Source organism: Pseudopipra pipra, chromosome 12 (assembly GCF_036250125.1).
Source record: "Pseudopipra pipra isolate bDixPip1 chromosome 12, bDixPip1.hap1, whole genome shotgun sequence".
In the NCBI taxonomy this organism is placed as follows: domain Eukaryota; kingdom Metazoa; phylum Chordata; class Aves; order Passeriformes; family Pipridae; genus Pseudopipra; species Pseudopipra pipra.
The window spans coordinates 17,498,176-17,523,271 of record NC_087560.1 but is presented as its reverse complement, the minus strand read 5'-3'; the positions used below and the strand labels follow the sequence as shown (position 1 = coordinate 17,523,271).

Genomic DNA, 25,096 nt, shown 5'->3' with positions numbered 1-25,096 from the left:
TGCAATTAGTCTGACAGCAACTGGTTTTTAATTCAGGCTGAAGTACTGAAGACAAGTCTTTGTTTTCATGTGTGTGTTCTGGGTCTTTTGTCGTGCGGTTTGTGCCTTTTCCAGTTCTCTCCCCTCCTTTCTGAGCTGGAGGGATCAGAGTTGCAGTCTGTGCTTGAGATGTGAGCAACCTGCGCCTTTACAGTGTTAGAACGGCCTTTCTTTTCTTTTTTAAACCATTTCAACAAAGTATCTGCAATTCAAAGTCCTCCCTGGGGTGGGTTTTGGTGAGGTCACCCCTCTGGGTCCCAAAGGAAGGATGCAACTGTGGGAAGGATCAGGAGATACGTCCTGGTGGGCTCCGGCACTGCAGCTTCCTGGTACACGATAAAAAGTGCTGGATGGAGCATTTGTTGTGCATGAATGATGTAGTAGTTGGAAAAACTTTTTGGCTAGCTTTGACTTGTTCTGTTTGTTAGTTTTGTTTGCACCCAGAGTGCAGGGAAGAGGATTGAATTAAGCTTTAGCATCCTCTCAGTTATTGGGCCAAATGCCACTACTTTTGCTGCCAACACAGCCTACAGAAGATGTGTAGGCATGAGGAGTGTGGGAGTTTCAGAATACACAGCATCTTTTAATTGACACGGGATTTGTAAAGTGCAGCTTGTATAACTGGTGACACCTAATCTCCCTTGTCCCTTCCAGGAGGCACGTTGATGATCCATATGCTTGATGGAGGTGTTTCTTTGTCTACGGGAGATAAGAACTTTGGAGCTGATCAGAGATGTCTTGCCTGTGATTTGCCTGCAGGCATGCAAATTTAAGCCATAAATTCAGATATTCTCTTGCTAGATGAAAGTTTAATCTTTTAATTTTTTTTAAAAAAGTTTTCCTCGTGCAAAAGGAGACTTCCTTCATTCCCCCCTTTTTAGGGGGGGAAAAAGGAGGCACAGGGATAAGGGAGGGGCTGCAGTGTTTGGTGTGAGATTAATTAATGGAAGGTTACACCACTGAGTCAGGTGCTGGGTGTTGCTTGCAGGTAGGTGGATGGGTGAAACAGAGCTTTGCAGGTATTTTGTTTCTTGATACAGTGTCATTCCTCCCCAGTGGCTCCTCCTGTCTGACCTCGCCTGATCCCCAGGAATTATCACACTGCTTTCCCAAGGTTCCTTTTGGAAGAACCTGTTAGGACAGCTTTGGCTTTTGGAGATGGAAGCCAGCAGCTCACAGAGTGTGCTGTGGGGACTCAGGAGAGTGTCCCCTGGAAGCAGGTGATACCTTAATCATGGAGTCATGCAGATTGGAAAAGACCTTTAAGGTCATCGAGTCTGACCATGAGCCGCACCCTGTCAAGAGGACCAAAAACCAGGCTTAGGTAACTGAAAATGAGTTTTCAGAGACTGTGTGTCCAGGAGAGCAGAGGAAACGAGGAGAGGGAAGAAAGGAGAGTGATCTATAAATATTTTATCACTAGGTATAGAAACAAGGTGTGCTGACATCTGTTTTTCTTTCCCAGTGCAGCTGTTCCTGCAGCGCCTGTGGAATAGCTTCAGCCTTCTCGGTGGCACTGTCCTCCTTAAAAACCAAATCAAGCACACACAAAACCCCCACAACACAGTGGAGTGCAAACTCTACTAAGCCTACAGACTGTAAACTTGCTGTTGTCAAGCTCTTAAGACTTTTCCCTGGAGCCCTGTGTGTTCCAGGTTGAGATTCCCTGCTCTGGGGGTGTTTGGGGCATCCACTGCTGTGAGTGCAGCAGCCTGGGGCCCCTGGGCTTTGTTGGGCAAGATTCTGATGTAACTTCCTAATTTTAAGCACAGGTAAAACCATGAGAATTAATGTAGGTTCTTCATAGCCTTCAAGTCAGTTAGAGGTTTTCTTGTCATCATTATATCAGGAATTTAACGGCAAGACTTGAAAGTGAGTACTGGGTGGATTGCAGTTCCTACTTACTTTGCAGATGCTTTTACAGCAGGTCTTTTGTGCCTCTTTGTAAGCCCTTCTGTTTTGAATCTCAGCACCCTGACAGTCCTCATGTCTCCTTATATTCTAGTGTGTATCTGGACAAAAGAATCAGTAGTGAGGAGCTGGGCACAAATCTGAGGGCACTCTTTGCTCCCTCCCTACTCCCCCTCCCTCCCTTGTTTTTTTTAATACACAGATTTTGAGTGTTGTGAAAGGACTCAGTCTGTTTTTTCTCTGTTTTGAGAAGATGGAAACAAAATGTCAGTGATGTTTCATTTAAATTTGTGCTTAATTTAGTGTTTCTTGATGTGTGATATGTAGGCAGTGGTATAGGGATGTCTGCATACAGCTGTGTAAAAATTAGGAAATGCTGTGTGTTCTCTGGGACCACTTGAGGAGTAAATTGAGGCCAAATTTGTGTTCCCTTATAATACTCTGTTGCCATTGCCTCCAGAGCAGTGAGGCTTTGTTTTTTGTGTAGTTGTGCAGTGATGTGGAGAAGGAAACTTTTCATTGTGATCTCATCTTTAAGATTTAGTTTAATTTTTATTTTAATGCTGCTGGGCCTGTCCCTTTTTTCACTTTTAACATATCCTACAACACAAATCACCTTCAGAACGTGATAGGTGATCATCATGTCTAAAACACTCCAAAAGTTTCCTAAGCTAGATAGTTCCAGCCCCAACACACACAACTCTGAGCCTCCCAAAAACAGTCACCTGAAGGGGAAGACAGAGGCTGAAATGGAGCTGCTGAGCTGGGCCTGCCCTGGGCTGAGCTCACATTCCTCCAGCAGGGCCCGGGGCCTCTTTTGAAAGCAACCTTTCAGCTCATGGAGCTGCATTGTGTAAACATCTTCAGCAATAATTTATTCTCTTGAAAGAGGCCAAACTAATCCTGGTTGGAGCTGCCTTAGATGTGAGTGTGAGCGGCACGTTTTCTGTCGTGCGACAGGCGTGACATCACACGGGTACGGCGGCAGAACGTGGTCAAAGAGCATTTTAAACAAACTTGAAAATCCTCCCCTGTGGGGCGGATTTATTGGGAACGCTCTTCCTTCATCTGTATGTTATCAAGCTGAATACCAAAGCCTTGGTTTTGCTAGAATGTTTCTATATGTGGAGAAAAACCCAGGGCTGATTTGAGCGCATCGGTATTTCCCTCCCCACTTTGTTTTCTGTCTTGGAGAAAAAAAAAAAAAAAGGCAGCAAATGTTTGTAAAAGGGGGAGAAAGATCTTTATAAAATCTACCTGGATAGAAAAATAAGTCAATTTTTATTCTGAATTTCAGAGCGTTTGTGATCATAGTTTTTGTAAACAAATTCATGAAGCCTGTGGAGAAACATATGACTTTGATTTTATTTTTTTCCCCTCTTATAGGAGCAGCATTCTTAACTTTTGCCTTACATTTTTTTTTAGCACAGCCTCAGAAGCTCCATGTTGTTTTTGTCCTGTAATAGCACTCGCCCGAGCAAGGACATGGCATCTTTGGGGTTTACCTCTGTCTCCAGCCCCTGGGAGGTTGTTTACTACTTTCAGCCTGGAATAACAGGCCAGTCCCAGGGATCCTCCCTGGGGAGAGGGATTATTGGCATCTGCCAAAATACCATCTCTGTGCTGGGCCAGGCAGCAGGATGCTGCCCTTGGGGATGTTGTGATGGGGGTGGAGAGATGCTGGCTGTGGGTACAGTGTCTGTGGGGCAGCAGGATGCTGCCCGTGGGGATGCTTCCCACGGGAATGTCGCAGTGGGATGCAGGATGCTGCTGAGCTGCAGGGTAAGCACAGCCCCTGGCAGTGTGAGCTCAGCCCATGTCTCCTCTCAGGGGGGGAAGAAAACAGTGAGACCCTTTTCAGGAGTGAGGTGTGTTCGAGCCTATATTTGGATGCTGCGCCTCTTCTAAGTTTGGTTTCCCCTCATTAATACAGGAGCCGTTTTAATCGCCCCGTAGGGAAAAACATGGGGTTGCTGTAGGGTGGGTTATTCTGGGGTTTTTTTCCGTCTTTTATGAAAGGCCAAGGTCTGTTTTGGAGGCCTGGAGGCGAGGGAAGGTGGAGGAAGGGGCGGAGGGCGGGAAGGGAGGGTCTGCTCCTCTGAGCCCCTTTGTGTGGGAGCCCCACGCTTCCCACTCACCTCCCGCTGGGATGAGGAGGGGGCACTGGGGTGGGGGGGGCAGCTCCTGCCCTTCCTAATGGAGGCATTGGGGCGAACGTGGCTGCAGAACAGAGCTGTATGATCATGTTCACATCTCCCTTTCCCCAGAAAAGGCAGCCCTTGGGCTCCTGCAGGGCCGTGGCTGTCCCCGGCTCGGGGGAGTGTGGAGAAGGAACTGCGGCAGCGTCCTGTTCAAATGAGAGTTTTTCTACCTTTTGCCATGACCTGAACCAGGTTCCCCCCTTTTTGCAGCACGATGTGCTCACAGTGGGTGTGATGGAGGAGTAGTGGACGGGAATTGTGTGTCAGGGCTGCTGGGAACGCGTGGAGTGGAGCCGTGCGTGGGAATGGACGTGTTTTCCTTCGCGAGCCGCGGGCGAAGGAAGCTGAGCTGCCATGAGCTGTCACTCTGTGTTGTCACACAGGCCTTGCTGCACTCTTAGATACCTTCCCTGGAGTGCCAGGGTGTTTATCATCCAGCTCCCTTCTGTGGCAGAGTCACAGGGGTGTGGAGAGCAGTGGATCGTATTTGGACATCGCTGTGTCTGTCAGGAGGCCGAAGGGTGGTTTGGTCTGCTGGTCATGTCCCAGTGGCCTGGGCTGCTGCTCCCATCCAGCTGTGGTGCCATGGCCAGCAGGGACTCTGCATCCCTGTGGCTGCTGCTCCCATCCAGCTGTGGTGCCATGACCAGCAGGGACTCCACATCCCTGCAACTGATGATCCACAATTATTACTTCCAGTCACAGCGGCATAGGGAGACTGTCTGGATCCTGCCCTTCCTCAGGGACATGGTTTACTGGTAGACTTTAGGGTTAGTGGTTGGACTTGATGATCTTGGAGGTCTTTTCCAACATACACAGTTCTGCTCTATTCTTTAGGTGCCTCTCTGTGTAGGTCTTGATGGAAGGAGAGTTTCAGAGAGGATGTTGATAATCTCTTTCATACTGTTCATATTTTAGACCACCCCCAAAAAGTGTAAAAGTACAAGTCCATCAGGTTATTGCAGTAAAAGCAAAAAGGACATGAAGCTTAAAAATCCAGACACCCTGAGGAAATACAACAAAATTGAATTAGTTGCAGGAATTAATTCATTTTTGCTAAGTCGTGCTATTAATCATTTAAGTGATCTGAGATGGAAATTACAATTCTAATAGTTACTTTTTGCTGTATTTCAGGGTACTCTGCCCTCCAATAATTTGACCTAGTTTATTGGTGGTTTAATTCCACTTTCGCATTTTGAGCACTTTCTTCTTGTTACCAGCTTTGTCAAGTCTTCTAAATATTTTACTCTCTGCTCCGTTCCAGGGTCAAATGGGACAAGCATTAACTTCTGGCTAAAAAAAACTGTGGTGAAAACCAGTGCTAGTGTAGTTCCTTAATGGAACAGATGCATCTGACCTGAAAAATTACTTGTATGCTCCAAAATTTACTTTCCCCCTCTTCTCCAAGAGTATCTGATAAAAGATTTTTCTACTGTAAAAATTCCTTGCTCGTACCCTTAGACCATTCAAATTTCTGTCCATATTGGCTCAATTAAGGGCTTTTTTTTTTTCTGCTTTCCTCTTCTAGTAGTCTTCTGTGGTGAAGATTAACTTCATAACTAGGATTTGCTTTTCAAAAAACAATGTTTGCCTTTTGTGAAACTCGTGGGGAGCTCCCGCTGGAATTATTTGCTCACTCTGAATTTCATCGTGTTGCAGAAACGCTGCACGTGCTCCAGGGGAAGCAGCAGATTCCGGGGGCAATGTGTGTATGGAGAAATCTTGCTTTGTTGTGATAGCTCTCATTTCTAGGACAGATGTACTCAGCTAATTTTTTTAATTAAATGCAAATCATGGGTAGTGCAGGGCGTTCGTTTACCAGTGGCTTTTGGGATGTGTTTTTCTGTGAGGAGTGAAACGTGTCCCTTGGAGCAGCAGGCAGGGGATGAAGAGTTCCTTCACATATTTATCAGTGAGCAAACCTGACAGGTCTTTAGATAGAAGCTGGAGAATTATGTTTGTGTTTATCCCTTTGGCTCGTTCTCTAATATATTTTGTAGCAGACCTCTTCAAGTGCGTGGAGTATTGTGGATCTGATGAAATGCTTGTAAGGAATTACAAGGATGTAATCCTTTGTTAGGAATTAGGCCCAACTTTTCTAGCAAGTTAAAAGCAGCAATTAATATTTGTACTTAGTGAATTTTGCAAGCAGTATTAAATCACTGAGGTTAATCTCCTGACTCTCCTCCCTCAACTCCCCTCTGAGTGAAAAATACAGGTATGTCATTTCTTCTTTCACAAGAAGAATGGTTTTCCTGTGCTGTATGAGGCCTGTATGTAAAGTATCACATTTCTGCAGTGTTTGTGAAGAGACACAAACAGTGTTTGTTTGTCTGTGGTCATATTTCTGAGAGTAAAAGGTCTTTAGAAAAAAACTTCTGTTCCATTCTTATTCCTTATTCTTGTGCAAGGGTAGACAGAACTTTTCCACCCCAGATGACCATCCTAAATCATCGTGGTTTCTAAGCCAAACCTTTTTTTTTTACTTTTGAGAAGTTATGAATCGAGTGCTGTTTGAAAAAGAAGTTAAAGGAAAACCCAGAAATGTTTCCTGCCTTGTGTTACTGAGCTGCGTGGGCTGATGGGCTTCCCCTTCCAAGCTCATCAGATTTGGGGTTTTGTGAGCAGAAGTTGTTGAGCTTCATTTGGAAATGAGTCCCTTTACCTGTGAAGGCTCCACACTGTGAGCTGCATCTTCATGTTTGTCTTTTCCTCACTGTGCCAGAAAGGGATAAAGTCACACCACTTTCCAGCTCATGTTTATGTTTCTAGTTGGTGAGACAACCCAAGTGAAGCCAATGCAAACTCTGAGGGTACTGGAGTAGCTTCTGCCCTTCTGGTTGTCTGGCCCAGAGCAGGAGGCCGTGGTGCCTGATGCTCCTGCCTCGCTCCCCAGGCTTGCACAGGGCCCTGCACTGCTCAGGTGATTTAAACAACCAAAGCCTGAAGTCCATCACCCCAACATCAGCTCTGAGAGGCGTTGGGGTAAATTATTATTCAGTGTGTTCAAAATAGGAGTGCATCCAGAGCCCGTGGGATTTGCTACCTGGATCTCTGGATTGATGGGATGTCTGTGCAGTGACAGAAACAACCGCAGAGGGGGTGATGGATGGGGGATGGCCTTTGCAAATCACAACAGGGTAGGAAATGAGGGGTGGATGTGAATCACTGATAAGTAGCACTTACTGTAAGGAGCTTAAAAATAAAGAAATAATCCGAGAGCGGCTGTAACTTGCAGGAATTCGGGGTATCTCACTTGTGGCTGTGCTGCAATCTCTGTTGCAGCTCTTTTTATATTCTTTGTCCTCTGAAATACCTCGCTGCAGGGTTGGGCTCTTATTTATTTATTTCTTCGGCTCGGCAGCTGCAGTGCTCAGACTGGGAGGCTGAGACGCTCACAATGCTCTGCCTGCTGCCAAGAGAGGAGGTATTTGCATTCATTTTCACTTTCTTATTCTGAATACGGAAAACAAATAACCCCCCTGCAGTCCCCCTGAGTCCTGCCTGCCCTAAAATGTAAATACATGTGTGGACACATGATCTGGAGTATTTAGTCATGGCTGTGTTACATCCCTCAGTTTACCAGGCAGGTAATAGGAGTGTCCGTGTTCTGTGAACAAAGAAGTCTCACAGTAATCCAGAATAGCCATATTAAAAAAACCCCCAAGTTTATGTTTATATATATATATACATATATATATATTTATACATATATATATATATGTATAAAAATATCAGTAGTAGGTTTCATAGCAGTTTATTCACATTGTTTCTGAATTATTTTCTTTTTTTCTCAAAATCACCAGTTCATACTGTTGTTGCTCCTGTCAGGAGCATCTTTGCTCAAAAGAGGCAAATTGTTGCCATTTTTCACTCTATAGGTGATTCTGACAACGACACGAGGCGGAGGAATGAGAAACTTGTCTGAAGTTCCGACAAGTGCAGTTTTTGGGGTGCAGAGCTGGGTGTTGGGGTGACTCCCATGGGGGTTGGGAGAATTTGGGAGGCCATTCTGTGCCGCTCACTCCCTCTCACTGACAGTCTTACAAATGGGAAACAAATGGGATCGCAGCCGTTCTGAATGTGCAGCTTGGGATGTGTTGACTGGATTATGAAGGGAGCAATTGAACTAAAGGGACATAATTTAGGGACGGTGGATCAGAGAAGCCCAGATATTGAAACTCCAGATCTTTATAACATATTGACTGAAACAGATATCAGAAATAACACTATTGCCACAACAGTTGCTTGTGTGTCTGCTCAGGTTTTACTAAGCCTCTCGTTATGATTCAGAGCATTGCGTAGAAATCCACTGTGCCATCTTTTTTTAATGCATTAAATGATCTATAACGTGTTTCTTTTGTGGTGAAACCCCACTGCCTCAGCATGAAGAGTGTACATGTGTGTTTGTTTAATTCAACATGTTTTCCTCCTCCAGTGCTGGAAATAGGACATTTTAGTTCTCCAGTCACCACTGCAGCAAACCCAGTGGGTTTTGTGTAGTTTGTGTTTGGCTTTTCCTTTCCAGCTGAAACATCAGGGTAAAGAATCCGAGTGCTGAAGGGGAAAAAACAATCTGCTGGTACCTGTTTAGAAATATCAAATAACCTCCAGTGTGGGGGTTTATCTTGCTGTCCTTGTGGTAAAGACACGTGAAAGCCACGACAGCGCAGCCTGTAGCAGCTCAGCAGGCTGATTCAGAGCCGAGATTTGATACACGGCAATGAAATCAAACCGCTTAAAATCATCTTTTATTGATTTTTATGAAGGGAAATCCATACCTGCGGAACCAGACCGCAAGTTGTGCTAAGCCCTGCCTTTAAATGTTGGCTTTGTTTTCGTGCGCGCGCGTGCTTTCTTAAAAGGGCTTTTATCCCGTGCCTCGAAAGGCTGCTCCTTTAAGCCCGGGAGCGCGAAGGGCTCCGGCCCGAACCCGCGGTGTGCAGGGCTGTGCCCACGGGCCGGGCCGGGCAGAGGTTTCCGTGGAGCCGGGCCGGGGTTTGCGGGGTTTTTGGGGGCGGGTCCCCGTGGGGCACCGGGGGACGCCTCGTGATGCTGCTCCGGCCTCATAAACAAACCATCACGTGGGGGAGCGGGGCGGGCAGGGAGACACAGCCCGGCATTATCCTGATTGGATTTCCCCGCCGAGCCGGGGCTCATTTGAATGTTTTGGAATGAGTGGGGAATGAAACAACACAAGGCACCTTTTTTTTTTTTTCCCCCTTCTTCTTTTCCTTTTTTTTTTTTTTTTTTTTTTTCCCTTTTCAGTTGTGGGATTTAGGATGCACAAAGAGTCGTTGAACCTGTGAGAAGCCTCTTTTTTAAATGCAGGTGTTTGCAAGGCAGCCTGATCTTTCTTGGCAAAAATACACGAGCGTGAGCAAGCGCTGCGCATTTACTGTCATGTGAGAGGCTGCAGAGGTGCAGATAAAACAATGAGTATATTTTGAGGATTTAAAGAGTTTTCTCCTAGGCATCTTTTCCCCCCATTTAACCAATAGAGGTTTTGTTAGAAATGGGTTTCACTGGCGTGTAGTTCCCCACACCCAGCAAAGCCACAGCGCTCTGGATGCGACGTGATTCTTTGGACTGGTCTGCTGAGCCTTGGTTGGGAATGATTAGACTTAAAAAGCATTTAGCTCCAAGTGTAATTATAGCTCTATTTCTCCATGCTGAGTCTTTTGATTTACAATGTGCACGTTGTAAGTGAGCAGGGTACTGTCCATAACACAATATACGCTGCAGGACCTCGCTAAGGAAATAACTTGGATCATGGGATTAGACTTACAGCTGCTGAATACTTCTTAGTTGTAATCTTCATCCTCGGATATGGGGGCTCAGGGATCCTTTCGTTTGTTGGATGTGTATCAACATTGTTGTTGTATCAAGGTACCACTGACCTAAATCAACAAAAACTGGATTCACATGGGCATCAACTTTGTAACCTCTTTGGTTATTGAGAGGGTTGCCAGTGGGCTGTGTGGACGTTTGGGAAGGACCAAACTCGTGATGATACTTTATTGATTTGTAGGAAGTTGCATTTTCAGGAGTCTGAGATAGGAAGGAGGTTTGAGGAGTGATTTAAGAGCTCGAGGAAGAGCCTGCAGAGTGTGCAAGTTCCCGAAGGATAATTTAGGCCAACAGGGGAAAAGCTGACGTAGAGCAGGAGATGGCAGAGGGAGCAGATGCTGGTTTCATCCACCCAGAGATGAGACAGACACGGGCAGAGCTGTGCACTGCCATGCAGGTGAGCTCAAATCTGAGGAATGAGAAGCTGTCTAAGGGGCTTGTGGGCTTGTAGAGTTTCTTTTAAATGTAGCTTGGCAGGTTTCAAACTGCATTTAAAAGGATTTTGGTTTTCAGAGGCATTGCTATTGTTATTTGTTCTGAGCCCGTTCGTTTTTTGCTATCCATTGCACCGAAAGCCACAAAGTGCCTTTAAAATTGTCTTTTCTCAGAGGTACTTGGTGCTCAGGAACACATTGACCTGGTAATGTCATTCTCCAAATGATAATTTTTAAGCCAGACACATTTGTTAATCTTAAAAAAGGCAGCTTGGAGCAATCTCCCAGGTTCAGATGCAGATGGTTTGGACTGTGTCCCAAGCTGTGCAGCTGTGGGCAGCTCAGACAGACTCCAGGTTCCATATTTGTGCCGTGGGTGAAATCCTGTCACATCCCCACCGGTGTGTTGATGAATCCAGCAGTGGCTGCAGGGCAGTGGGGCTGTTGGTGGCTGAGAAGATCCAGTTGTGATTGACACTGGTTGTGTAGCAGAGGTTCCATCAGACATGGAACAGTCAAGTGGGGGCCAGAGGGAAAAAGATGGGAGTCTTGTGTGGCTGGAAGTGGCTGAACCAGCTCTGTGCATGTGTGTCCATCCCATGGTGGAAGAAGCCACCATCTCTCTCCAGTGAGACAGAAAAGCGGAATTAGATGAACTTTTCTCAAGTGACAAATTTGGCAGTGTTATCTCTTAAAAACAATTGTTGGCATGAAGTTAATTCAAAGACACTTAATGATGTAAGCTTGTAAACTTTCCCAGGTGGCACCATCTGCATATGTGATTAAAAACCACCAGAACGACAAAACAAAGAAAACAATGTAGTTTGAAAAGTGAAATTAATTTGTGAAGCCATTTGGCTTATTACTTAAAAAAACCTTCAAAACCAAAAAAGTCATTGAGTCAAAATATCAAAGATTAAAAGTTTTGGAGAAGATAACTTGTGTAAAGTTTTTTACAGGGATCCCAAGATTCTGCTTTACATCCTTTTACCTAATGCAGTTTATTGTGCCCTGGTCTAGTTGACATGGTGGTGCTTGGTCAAAGGTTGGACTCAAGCTTGGAGGTCTTTTCCAACCTTTATTGTTCCATGATTCTGTGATCTGTCCTGTATCCCTGTGAAGCCCTTGGCTCAGTGCTCTTTGGTCAGACAAACCTCACTTCTTTCCATGCTGAATGAAGATGGTGATATTTGTTGTCATCCTTTCAAGGCTGTAGAATCTTCACCAGAGGATCTTTGTGTTTGTCCAAAAGGACCCAAGTCCGATATTACAGCAGTATTTTACATTTCAGACAAGGCTGGGATCCACTGTTAGACTTGAAATATCTGTTTCTCTGTGGTTACTGACATATTCACTGGTAAAAATTTTTGCAAATATTCCCAAAACAAGCTTATTTCTAAAATAATTTAAAAAAGATCATCTGGCTTATTCTTGGTCTTTTCTCTATTATGTACTAACAGCCTGATAAGAAAATACTTGAACCCCAGGTCCTCTGAGTAGTGTTCTGTAGTCGTGTGCTAAAGTCAGGACTTGTTGCATTTTAAAAGAAAATTATTATGATCATGTAATGTCAGGGGCTTTTGCATATCAAGGCAAACAGCTTCTTCTGTTCTTAAATCTTCTCCTTTTGCTCTAACATTGAGTAACTCATAATTTTTTACTGCATCTGTGTGTCGTCCCCCCCCTCTTTAAAATGGGCATTAAAAAGAGCCACTTGCTTAGATTTCATACTTTGTAAAGCATTAGGAGAACTGCTGATTAAAAAGCACTGTATAAATGTGAAGTATATATTTTTCTGTTCCTAAGCATTCATCAAATTTAATTTGTGGGAACCAAGGCCAAGAAGCTGCTGTTGGGAGGAACAAGCCCTTTAAAACCCGGGAAGGGGAAGTGGAAGGTTTGTCAAATGAACTGTTGCTTGAAAAGCACTTCCCAAGGAAAGGTATAACTGGATTAAAAGTTTCCCATGTGGGGAGGGACATGATGTGGGGAGGAGGGAGTAATTAGTCAGTTTGGAGATCCTGCTGTAGCAGTTAATCCTCCAGCGGCAGCGCGGCCACCAGCGGATGCTGCATCCTTGGGGATGATCCCTGGGAAGCTGCTTTACTTTCTGTCATCACTTTAACGAGCCCCTGTGCCTGGATAAAGTGCATCAAACGAGCCTGAGGAACATTTAAGCTGAAATACGTATTAAGGGTAGTAGCTGGCCCAACCCCTCGCTTCTCCCCCACGTCATTCCTAATTCATAAAAACAAACCATGGAGCAGCCTTGAACTTTGTGCAAAAATCTGTTGCTCTGTAATTTGCAATTTAAATGATACTTCTCTGTGTTTGACTGCAGGCAAGATCAGCTCTTCTATTCCCATCCAATTTAATGCTTTTAGTCTTGGGTGTGTGCGTGGGACATCCTGGAATACCAATTATTTTTTCCCCTCCCTATTTCGTGTTTCAGAGCCATCAAGAAGCAGGAGCTGCTGTTATTTGGTAGTTCCCTTTTTATTGTTTTTCAGCAAAGGTTGTGTCTGCAAATTTGGGTTTGTCTGGGGTTTTGTTTGATTTTTAATCAGTGTGATTTTTAAACAGTGTGTTCAGGCTGGTGTTTGCATAATTACAGAAAACTTCATTTAATGGGTATGGAAGTTGAGGTTCCTAGAACTGCAGAGAAGGCTGGGCCTGCCCTGCTTGAAATAGAGACAGATCCATTGTTGTTTCATTTTGCAGTAAGCATGGGAAGAGAAATATCATTTCTAATGCTAGAATAGGCAAGTTTTTCTCAAATTGAGTGTGGTTTGATGGCAGTAGAGCCCTGTCCCCCTCCAGCTGCCAAAAACCAGCCACTGGTCCCCTGTTATAGTCAGGACTGGCTGGGCCAGAGGTGACAGATGAATTTGTCACAACATTTCTCAGCATCAGCATTACATGTTTGGGGGGGTGATATGATATTGATAACTGGAGCATGACCAGAAATATTTTGTTCTTGCTCTGCTTGGTGTACTGTAAATATACACTTGGAGAACTTAGGGAAAAGGAGGAGATTGTACTTTTGAGTAGTAAAAACACAGCATAGCATCGTGAGGAGGTGCAAAATGGGAAGTGTGGGGATGTTTTCTCCCCTTTGACCTCTGTAACCAAAGATATTGGCAGTTATTGGCTCAGGGAGACCCATAACTGGAAGAAAAGGTAATTGCAGTCTTGTTACTGCAGTATTATTGAGAAATAAAACTTAGAATTCAATAAATTTTCCATTTGTAGGTGTTTATAGGTGTCCTATAAATCTAATAGTTTGTAGGGTAAACGAGGCTGTAGCAGGTTTCATGGTCTGTCTGAAGTCTGCACGTTCTGCATGAAGAAGCTGTAAATACTGATATTACTGAATTGTACAGCTTGTTTGGCTTGGAAAGCTGTGTTTTCTCCTGTACCTAGTGCTAACCCTCTGCAGAATTGATGAAATGCTTAGTGGAATTTTATCATTAAAAGAGAATTTTTAAAAACTGTAGAAAAGGGCCTGTCAAATTATCACATGATGTGGAAGAACATCATTGATCTACTGCAGCATTAACATTTTTTTAATGGTGTAAATATGTGAAACTTTTTTTATATATAATGTCAGAAGATAACACTAAGTTTTGCTGTATTTAGTTCTTCAAAGAACCTTTTATAATTTTACTCCCTGATCTTGATGGATGAAAACATAATCCATACTTAAATCCTTTCCTCAAAGTGAAGCAAACTTGCACCTCTTTGATAAATTTAGATCATTTTTCTTCTTGCTGAGTTGGAGGAGTGTTTAATAGCATTTAAAAGTTTGTCCTGTGTAATGGGTGTGCAAAGTGATGGGAAACAATTCCACTGTTCAGATGGGGAGAGGTACAGGTACAGATCGTGTTTGCTCCTTGAACATCTGACTCATCAGAGCTGCCTGTTGATCCTCACAGCTTTACTGCAAAGCAAAGAAAGCTGCTGAATAAATTGGGAAAAAACCCCCTATTTTTCTAAGGGAAAACAGTCTCAGATCAGTTAGACAGAGTTGGCCATGTCACCACCTGCTTCCCTGGTTGTGCTTTTTTGGTTGGTAGGTGTGGAGGCTTAAACTTTTTAAGCGTAGCCCAGACCTTGCCACACGTTTGTGTGCGAAGCATTTAGACCTGCAGAGAAATTCTCCTGAACTTAATATGGGCTGACTCCTCAGCACTTGGGGGATTTGTGGAAATTCCTGCAGTTGTTATGTGGAGGGTAGAGTACAGGGCAATTACCTGGAAAGAGAACAATGTTTTCCATGCTTCCTTCCCCCTTCAGTGCAGGACAGTTTACTCTTTGCTTTCTCTTAATTCCTGGTATGACAGCACCATTTGTGCTTTTCTGCAAAACCCCACAGGAAGAGTCGTGGGTTTCTTGGTTTTTTTGGGGAGTTTTGTATCTCTAGTACCTTAGTGAATCATAGAATGTTAAAGGTTGGAAGGGACCTTAGAGATCATCTAGTCCCAAACGCCCCCTGCCATGGGCAGGGACACCTCCCACTAGACCAGGTTGCTCAGGGCCTCATCCAACCTGGCCTTGTAGTGACTCCAACTCCATGACAGACCCTAATCCCACCCACCAACAACGTTCTGAATTTGAAAAATGCCTGTGCCTATTTCTCCCTCTGGTTTTTGGATAAATACTTATTTTTACTGAACATACAGAGGAGCTGCAAATTAGGAGCAGTTTTGTGCCCTGCAGGTGCCTGGTGTGAGCTGAAAACGCATCGATGCTGAGGCGCCTCTGTCACGACAAAACCTTGTGGTTCTCTCTGGGGTTTATGAACTGGTGAGGTGTTCTTGTTTAAAAGATGGGATGTGAGTGTGTGATTCTTGGGCATTCCTATGGGTCGGGTGTGTCACCCAGCCCTCATTCATAGGAAAGCCCATATTTTTCCTCATTTTGCTGCATTTAGATACCCGATAAGAGTCTCTGTCTCTGCCTCTCACTGAAGGTCTGTGGTGGGGCAGCACCAGTGAATATGTGTGATCTCAGAGGGGGATTTTGGATAAAGTTTGAGGATTTTGTGTCCTTTAGATTTTGAGAGGCCAAAGTTGGGCTTTTCTGTAGTTGCTTGGATTTGCCTGGAATTCTGGTGTGTCCATGGTGTAGGTGGCTGACGGAGCAGCTCAGTCAAGCATCCGAGTGCTAAAATAACCAGGGAGAGCGAGCAGGAATCCAGCAGGGCTTGGGCTGCAGACGAGTAGGAGCAGCATCGATGCACAGCCCGGTGCCAGCTCGGCCTGGAACTGCACAGACATGGCCTCTAATACCAGTTTCAAGGGGAGCTGCCAAAACCACAGTGCTCAAGGCCTCTCCCTCCGAGCTCGGCCAATGCTCGAACGAAACAGCCCCCAGCTTGTTCCTCCGGGACACAGGCCTGCCTTGTTAGGAAATCGGTGAAGTTTGGGAACCCACAATACCTCACATAGCTCTGTGTACAGTAACGGAGGGTGGAAATAGGGCCATAGGCATGAGCAACCAGACGAGCTATAAATATAGAATACTCCCTCAATTCCAGTTTCGTTAGTCATGGGAGGACAGTGAGAGTTTTATAAACTTATAAGGAATATACAAACAGTTCTGAATTTAAAATAACTCTGTATAATTTTTTTAGTGTGTGTGAAAAGAATATTCTTTTTTGAGCCCATCCATGTAAGTATCTGCTATACACAGAGCGTAAGGATCTGCGTATTTATATGTTCATGTGAATGTGACTTGAGATGACAAAAAAAGGTACCAGAGAAGAAAAGCGTAGCTCAAAACGTGCCAAACTCCAGCAGAAAAAGAGTGGGAAGCAGCGTGCTTCCCACTGTGTGCCAGTATCAAAACCATGAATCCCCTCTTTTCCTTTAATAAGTGCTGTCTGGTGCCATCTCCAGCTCCAGAGCAGCCAGGCAGTGTCTCTGAGCTGGCTTTGCTGCAGCCTGGAGCCCCTGTCAGATCCAGGGATACGCCTCACCTTGGCTGTCCTTCCTACAAATAAATAAATAAATAAAACTCCGGTGCTCCCTAATCTGATCACAAATCCTTACTACAGGGAAGGATTTAGAAAGTCCAAAGCAATGTCATTATTATTTTTCCCCAGTTGTACTAACAGGAATTCCTCAAAAGCACGTGCAAGTGTGTAAGCAGAGACAGCTCAAGCATCCAAGTATTAACTGTGTGTGTGACAGGGCTGGCAGTGCTGTTTGTCCTGTCAGTATATTCTGTGTGTTTGCAGATTCTGGGGGCTGACACAGTCAAACAGTTGATTTTATCAAACTGTTGGAAGAGCTGAAATAGTTCAGTCTCATAACTGAGAGACAAGGGACTAAGTACAGGGTGGACACTGCTATCCCTCCCTCAGGTTAGACGAAAACCCTGAGCACACCCACGTGCTGTTCCCATCCGTGCCCCTCACTGACACAAGTCACTTTTTCCCAGTGTTTTCCAACTCAGGTGTTTGAGTCCTTTGCTTGGCTTGAGCCATCCAGGGATTCAGAGCTGCTGAACATGCAGTGGTTTGATTGGGGCTTCCTTTGGGGTTGTGGTAATGTCTAGTGCCTCCTTGGATTGAGAGCATCCTTGCACTTCCCAAAGCAGGCTCTGCAGCCCACTCAACCTTTCCTATCCACACACAGAGCTGTCCAGGAACCCACAAACAAACAGGCAACTGTTGCAGCAGTTCTGTTCTTTGGAGATCAACCCATGTAGGATGGAGTTAAAAGTTCGTGTTCAGATAGTCCAGGATGATTTACAGAGTATGAAAGCAATTTGCATGAAGTCTGAAAAGATAAATCAACATTTTCCCTTTTCCCTCTGAAACACTTCCATCCACAGTTGTGGTGTGTGACAATAAACTAATTTTAATGCAGCTTTCAAGTCAGTTGTATCCTTCCTGCTGTCGGTGTTGCCCGTAAATTTGTTAAAATGCGTTAAGAGATGGATTAATGCACAGTCTTCCTGTCTGCTTTTAGGTCTTACAAACTCTGGCGCCTTCTGCATTCCCTCTGTGTTTAAAATAGAGGAAGATTTAGAATGAAAAAAACTACTCCGTAATTACTAAAACCAAGGAAGGAGCTCACTGTGTTTGTTGTGGATCTCAAGAGCACAACCTTCAGTTGCTGTCAGATTTGCTTAAACTCTTGTATTTCTGGAAGTCCTGAAGGAAATGCTTTATTTGATAATTTTAGCATAATTGCCTTAATGTTGTTTGGAGCATCTTCGTCGTTAACAGGGTCCCTTCGCTTGCAATGTGCAAATATTGTAAGTGAGGTACTCCCAGATTTGGGAGTTTGTAATTTAAAACAAATGCACCAGGTGTCTCTAACTTTCCAAACCATCCATATCCTTGCAACTTGTTCTGCCCTTCCATTATCATTCTGGGGGTTTTTTTGTTTGGTTTTTTTGTTTGGTTTTTTTGGGTTTTTTTTGTTTGTTTGTTTTTTGGGTTCTGAAACATCTAGATCCTAATCCTGGCTCTCCTGGCTCCAGTGACCTGTCTCACTAGCAGCTGAACAGCTTGAAAAATCTTGATCTGTAGTGAAACAATTTGAATATCCTTGCTCTTTCAGGCCGTTTCCTTGAATTTTCATCTTTTTGGTTCTTAAAACTCAACAGGCTTTCTTATTTGTCGTATCCTAGCTGGAGATGAGCAAAAACCATCTGGGTTTGCCCTGCTGTGTGTATTGTAAACAGTTTTCCTGAAGCTTTTCCCCCTTCCCTGTTAGTGTAATTAGCCTTTGGCTGGAGCAGTGTTGATTTCTGCCTCCAAGACGAGCTTTGTGTTTGATTGCTGGTGCCAGAATGGTTAAACTGTTGTTGGGTGTAAGGCACAAATGCAAAGGGCATTCCTGAAAGAAGCAGGAGCTGAATCCCTCAGAATCAGTGACTCTTGTTTGCCCCGGATTAAACTGCCGTGATCCTTCGGCATTAAGAGAACTCCATCATTTAGGCCAGTGTGATAATGTTATCAAACTGTCTTCCTCCTTTGGAATAAATGTGGAATGTGAAGGGTATTCTTCCTCCAGCTGGGGTTTTGCCAGGAGATGGCTGACCAGCACTCCTTGCTTGCAGTATATTAATTAAATCCTGTAAAGCTTATTGCCTTACACTTGCAGCATTTGGAAGACAGGCAGATTAAATCTAGCTCTGAGCAACAACAAGCAAAACCCCAATATATTGCTCGTAATCTGCAGCAAAAAGAAAAATAATTTGCCTCAGAGCTGTTCTTCAGCAGCTCTTTGCTTTCCTTATCCATTCCTGCAGAGTTCAGGAACTCCAGTTGCCCCTTTAGGAATGGGAACAAGTTTGTGGCAGTGAATGGGGAGCAGCATTCGCCACCACATGTTCCTGCTTGCATCCCCCCTTTCATCGGTGTTACTGTTCTGATTTGCATCTTCCAGTGGGAAATTTCCCCTTTCATGGAGGAAATGTTTCTGGAACAGGGCAGTACTGATGGTAAAACATTCCTGACCGGTTTGTTTACTCAGTGTTGAAGACAGAGTGAAACCGGCCTGAGCGCCCCAGAGCTGGTTGTGTATCTGCCTCCGTGGGGTTTGTTTATGTACTGAATTCATACTGGCGTGGAAGGGACAAAATGGACTTGTTTTTTTCCTCCCTCTCTCCAGTGCCAGCTGCAATGATGCCAGTCTGGGCTGTGCTGGGCAACATCAACTGTTTTGAAAGAGAATGCAGTTCGTGCTGCCGGGGTTTGTCAATAACTCGTGTTTATTTGCACCTTCCTGGGCCGTAGTATTACACACTTCCAGCAAATGCTCTACCTGTGCTGGCCATGGGTTCCTGTTCACTGGGGGCTCAGGTGGTTGTTTTCTTCACCCAGGTTTCCATTTGCTCTGATTTCAGTGTGATGGGAGTCGCTGTAACACTGCTGGAGCTTTTAGCAGGGTTGATTGCTTCACTCGTGGAAACCTGAGGGGACGGGAGGTTGTACAGTGCCAGAGTGTCCCTGAATCCTCTACTCACTCCAAATAAAATGGACTTAGCACACATGTTGTTGTGTATCACAGCTGGCAAGTCTGGAAGCTGTTTTGGTGTAAATGAGAGGTGGCCAAAAGAGGAGTGTGTGGGGTCATCAAACTCCAGTGAATCCGACTGAAGTACGCTCGCTGAACGATGAACGTTTCCTCTCTGCTTCAGAGACCTTATTGCATCCCGTGGAATCTGGGAGTCTCCAGCTGCTGGGTGATGCTGGGCTTTCCTAACCTGCCTCCTGCTGCTTTTTTTCTGCTTCCTTTGCTCTAGAATCATCTACAGGTGTTTCCATCTGAGCAGTTGGCTCCAACTGCTGCTCAACTGGCTGAGCAGGCAGTTAGTGTGCATTGCTTTTCACCCATGAGGAGGGGGATGCAAGAGTTGATTCCTGTATCAGTCTTTCATATGGTTAAAAATTGGGCAGTTAGTGGGCTGATATCAGGTTGGGCAAATCCTTTGAGGTTGTTTTGAGGCTCTGGATGCTTCATCACACCTACTCCTTTGGCAAACTGAAATGCCAGGAAGCAAGAGAACAAAAAGCTTCGTGTGGAAGTCGACCAGGAGTAGTTGAACATCAGCTGGGTCTGTGTAGGAGGAAGAAGATAATTCACAGAACGACTTCAGCAATAATTTCAGGATTCTTGGAAAGATCCCCAAGATCAAAATGAGCGGGTGGTGCCTGGGATGTAAACATGGAAACACAGGGCTGGTGAAATGATCTTGAGTGGGGATAGACTTAATGCCCTCTTGGTGTAAGTTTGTGTAGCCCTACCCAAAGATTTCACTGGTGGCCATGACCCTGCACATACTAGAGGTTTAGAGAAGGGGGAGATGATCCCTTTCAGGTCCCAGTATCAGTGCTGGGTTGACCTGAACCTTTGAGATCTGGCAGTTTATGTCAAAAGCTGCCAGACTTTTTGCCTTAACCACTAGAAAGCAGTTTGAGATGGCAACATTTCTTGCCTTCAGGATTTTCACTGAATGTGAGATAAATGATTTCAGAGCACTGGGGGGGGGGGAAGAGAAAAAAACACCAAAAGTACACCGTTGTTGATATGCTGCTAATACCTATTTCTGTAGTAATATAAAGATTTACACAGCTACTCTGAGTGGCCTCTTCAGTTCCTTGGAGATGACTTTTACCCATATTCCTGTGATCAGAACACGTTACTGCTTGTATTTAATATGTGTATTTCCTTATTGCAGCCTTTATTCTGTAGTTATTTGATTCCAGCCCTGACCATGAATCACTGGAACTGGATTTTCTGAGTAATGTCTCTCCAGTCTCTCTATTCTCACAATATACTGGGCAGAAGAAATCAGGTCGTGTATAGGCTGCTCGAAGTTTTGAAGTCAGCTGTTTGAAAGGCCGTACCAAAGTTTAGCCCATTAAAATGCAGTATTTTAAAAATTCTGTCATGTAGAAGGATTAACATTCCAAAAGTGACCGTATTTTTCTGTCTCTGTGGATAAATTTAGACAGCTAATTTTTTTCAGTAGTTGGCCAGGAGAAAACACTCCTTTCTTCCTCTGGTTTCTGTTCAAAACTAGGTGCTTTTATTTTTTTCCCTTTTTTTTTTTTTTCTGAGACATTATTTTATGTGAGGGTTGCTCTAAAAAACCAAACAGTATAAGAAAAAAAAAAAAGAAGGATCAAATACACTTTTTACAAAGAGAGAAAGAATCTTTAAAAAATATTTATCCCACACTTGGCAACCTTTTGCTCGCCCGCATGTGACTGGCGCGGTGCCATCCTTGGCCGAGGCCGGCGCCTCTGCTTGCCAGGAGTCTTCCTCTTCTGGCTGCCTTTTCCCTCCCTGTGACTGATTGTTTATTCACCTGATTTTTCTCTTGCAGCCTTGCTGAAGTCATGGCGTCTTGGAGATGATAAGAACACTTTTGTCTGCCCGGGCTGCACCGTAGCCGTGATGTCAACGCGGGGTGTTTGCAGCGAGCGCTGGCTCGGGGCTCTTTCACAGAGCAGGGAGGCATTAGATGTCAGACAAACTTACTGCCACCTCCTTAGAGCCAGCCTGTCCAGAAAGCAGTTGCTGTAAATACAGATGATTGTTTCTTGCCTTTTTTCTTTTTAGCATCATGGGGGTTTTAATTGAGAATAATGAGTCTCTCTGAGTCAGATTCTCTTGGGGCTCCTCTTCTTTCTAAGATCTTTACATTTAGTTTTAAATTATCTCCTTTCTGGTAAGTCAAGTCTGAATCTGATTTGCTCAGTAAAGGAGCATCTTGGAATGAAATATTTTGCCTTTTTTTTTGCGAGTGACCATAGGATCTTAATAGTACAAGGTGGTGTTAGGTCAAAGGTTGGACTTGATGATCTCAGAGGTCTTTTCCAACCTAACTGATTCTGTGATTGTGTACTCAGAAAAATGTCCTTAATTTTGTTGACAAGGAAAACTGAGTTGAAGAAATCAGAGAGAAGCTGAGGCATGGATGGTCAAAGAAGGTACTGGTGTTGGTTTTGCTCCAGTAAATTTGATTTGTGAATACTGGAACTCTAGTACTGTCCTTCTTTGGAGATCTGATGATCTGACAGTACTTTCACTCCCCAGATGTAACTGGACACTGGTCTAGTCAAGCCTCATCATCTCTTTATTAAAGTGCTAAAGGGTCTGCTCTTCTCCAGCTCTTGCTTTGACTTCCCTCTCCCGTGGCTGCCCTCCAAGGTCTCTCATATTTTCCATTGTTTTGGTATCTCCATGTGATGACAATTAAGTATTTTTTGCCCTTGGGCTTGTCAGCAAGGATTTGCTCAGGGGGTTGTATACAGTCATCAGCCTTCATGGTCCCAGGCACTGTTGTACCTGGCTGATAAATTCTGTCCCCAGATGTCAGCACTGTTTGCTTATGTTTGTGTCTCTGATGTTCTCGCGGACTAAAGTCAACAAGTTCCCCAGTGTATCTCAGGGCGCTTTTTTTGGCCAAAGTGTTTTGGAACCTGCATTTTACGTGTTTTGCTACAAATCTAGCAGCCCAAGTAGCACAGGGAGGGTGAGGGGAGGACAGATGGGGCTGGGCTGTGAGGTCAGCCAGTGTTGTTTGGTAAGGATTTTAGAACAGGGATATCTGAGGGAACTGGCGTGTAAGGCAGATAAGGCTTTTTGTTGTTGATAATGTGTCCTACACACACACACAGAAGTTCTTGTTCTGCCTCTTCAAAGAAACAGGATACCCATATTGTCTCCAGGCTGAAAACTCTGCCAGTGTTTGCAAGAGCAAGCAGAAAATAGGGCTGAGGGGAAAGCGAGGTTGCTGAGCTTTTACAAAATAATCTTTAAAAAGTTTTCAGGAGTTCACGTTAAAACAGTTGTGATTAAAATATTACTATAGTTTTGAAAACCCGTTCTAGTGATTGCCTTTTTCGTGTGAACTTGTGTATCCTTCTGTGCTCCAATTTATATTTCTGTAGACTAGAGTCAGCAGATTTACCAGGAGATATGCAGGGAATCCTATTTTTATAGCAGACTGCTCATGAATGGCAGAGGCATTAAGGGAATACAGGAGTCTTTCCCAAGAACGAAATAAACTCCAGCTTTCTGTGCTATGTTTATCTCAGTACTTAATGTTGGTAGTATTTGTTTCTCGGCAGATTGTCTAGATGAAAACAAAAAATCTTGTAGTTGATCAATACGTCAATACTGAACTTTGTGGAGGCAGGGGGGGTGTGCGTGTTATTTTTTTTTTAGTAGGGCTTTGAACTGGAAATGCAGCTACCACATGAAATCTGAGTTCTGGCACCCACTCAGCACAGCAGTCCATCTGCTAGCAAGACATACTGATTTTTTTTTTTTTTTTAATCCCTTAGTAGTGGCAAATGCAAGTCCTGTGTACCTTGGGGTGAGAGGCAATTTGTGATGCCTTACTAAGGTGGCATCTGGGCAGACTTCTTTTACTCTGGTGCAGATTACAGTCAAAAAAAGGATACACACCTGCATGTGTGGTTTATTTTGGTGTAAGGGTTTGGGGCATATGGGGTTTTTTCCCTTTTCAAGCTAAAAAAAAAAAAAACCAACAAACCAGCAGCTTTACACAATGCATTATTTAGCAGTGGTTGCCTCTGCATTCCTGCTCTCTGCAGTCTTACAGGTAACTGGCTCTGCAAAAATGTTCTTATTTTGGCCTGCATGTGATACTTATGATACTTGTGCTCCCTGGGCAGGCACTGGCTGCCCTCATGCCCCCACCTCCTTGTTCTCGTAGTGTCCCCTCTCCATCCATTCAACAAAAAAAAAAAAAGATGATTGAAATGAATCAGGGTTGATACAGAATCATTTTGGTAAGAAATGCAAAATTCTCTGATGGCATTTTGACAAGTCCTTTTCAAGGTGGGCACTACCTTAAAGCTGTCAGAAAACAGCTTCTTATAATCAGAACTCGATGTAAGATGTCAAGATCCTCGATGCAGTGGGGTTGGATTTTTTTGGTTGTTTGTGGGGTTTTTGTTTGGTTTTTTGTTTATTTGTTTTGGGGTTTTTTTTGTGGGGGTGGAATTATTATTGTTATTGCTATTATTGCTTAATAGCACTCTCATGCATTTTTTTCCTGTGGTGATGATGGTGCTCTGCTCAGTGGCATTGTGAAAACACACTGCAAAGCCTGCTCCTCATTAAGGGAAGAGGGAGAGCATCAAGATTTTAGGGTGTTTAGTCCTGCATTAGAACAACGCCGTAGCTGCAAACTGAGAGATAAATCACACTGCAAAACTTGTGTGGAACTGTTACGGTTTCATCAGCTCCTTCCATGTTCACGTTGGGATATGAACTTCTTTCCTGGTTCTCTGCTTTTTGCTCAGATCATCCCATTTAAATGTCTGTGGTGCTTCCCTTGGATCTCGCTGTAGTGGTACCACTGTAATTCGCTTTTCTGCTGTTGCTGCTGGGGCAGTGCTTTAGCTAAGTTAGAAAGTGGCAAGCAGCTACTAAATGCAAACCAGATTTCCAGTCTGTGTGTTTCCAGAGCCTCTGGCACATGGCTCGTGTGGCTAAAAGGCCATACAGTGCTGTAATCAAAACGCTGTTGTTACATAAATACAATGCTGCCACTTCTTTGATCTAACAGTGGTGAGCTCGGCTGCTGAGGATCCTGCTCTTTGGTCGTGCCTTCCAAGCTGGAAACGCTTTCACATAAAACGAAACGTCTCCATAAATTTGCACCCCATTTTGTTTTTTTGGTTTTTTTTCCTCCCTTTCATATTTTGTTCTCTGAACCCAGAATTTGAGGATAAGGCAGAATTCTCTTACGCTCTTCAGGGGGAAAATAGTAGCTCCATAATTCCTGGGTATTTGATGTGGATGATGATTTGATACTTTATTAAACCGCATTTTGCACACATAAGCAACATTGGGATGCTACTCTGGGGTCAGCCTAACCATGTGTGCTGCAGTGGAGCAGTGCTTCCTTCTACAAGTGTAATTAAGCTGTTTGAAGGAAGCTTGTTTTCTTGCCAGCGAAAGACCAATTTGAAGCACAAATAGGAAAGACAAGAAATGCTTAGAAAGACAATAAGCCAACATGCCAAAAAAAAAAAAATTATCCATAATACAAGGGCTGTGGAAAGGGTTCTTGCCTGTTTCCATTATCCTTATGTTGATCTTGCTTTCAGCAGTTTTCTTTATTACTTATTTCGTTCATGTCATAAATTCGATCCGA

General features: G+C 44.1%; 1 protein-coding gene across 4 annotated transcripts in view; it reads left to right on the top strand.

Annotated features, from left to right (window-relative positions):
• The window catches only part of IGF1R (insulin like growth factor 1 receptor), a 175,142-nt gene that overhangs the window by 104,516 nt on the left and 45,530 nt on the right, over positions 1 to 25,096 (top strand). The window lies entirely within an intron of this gene.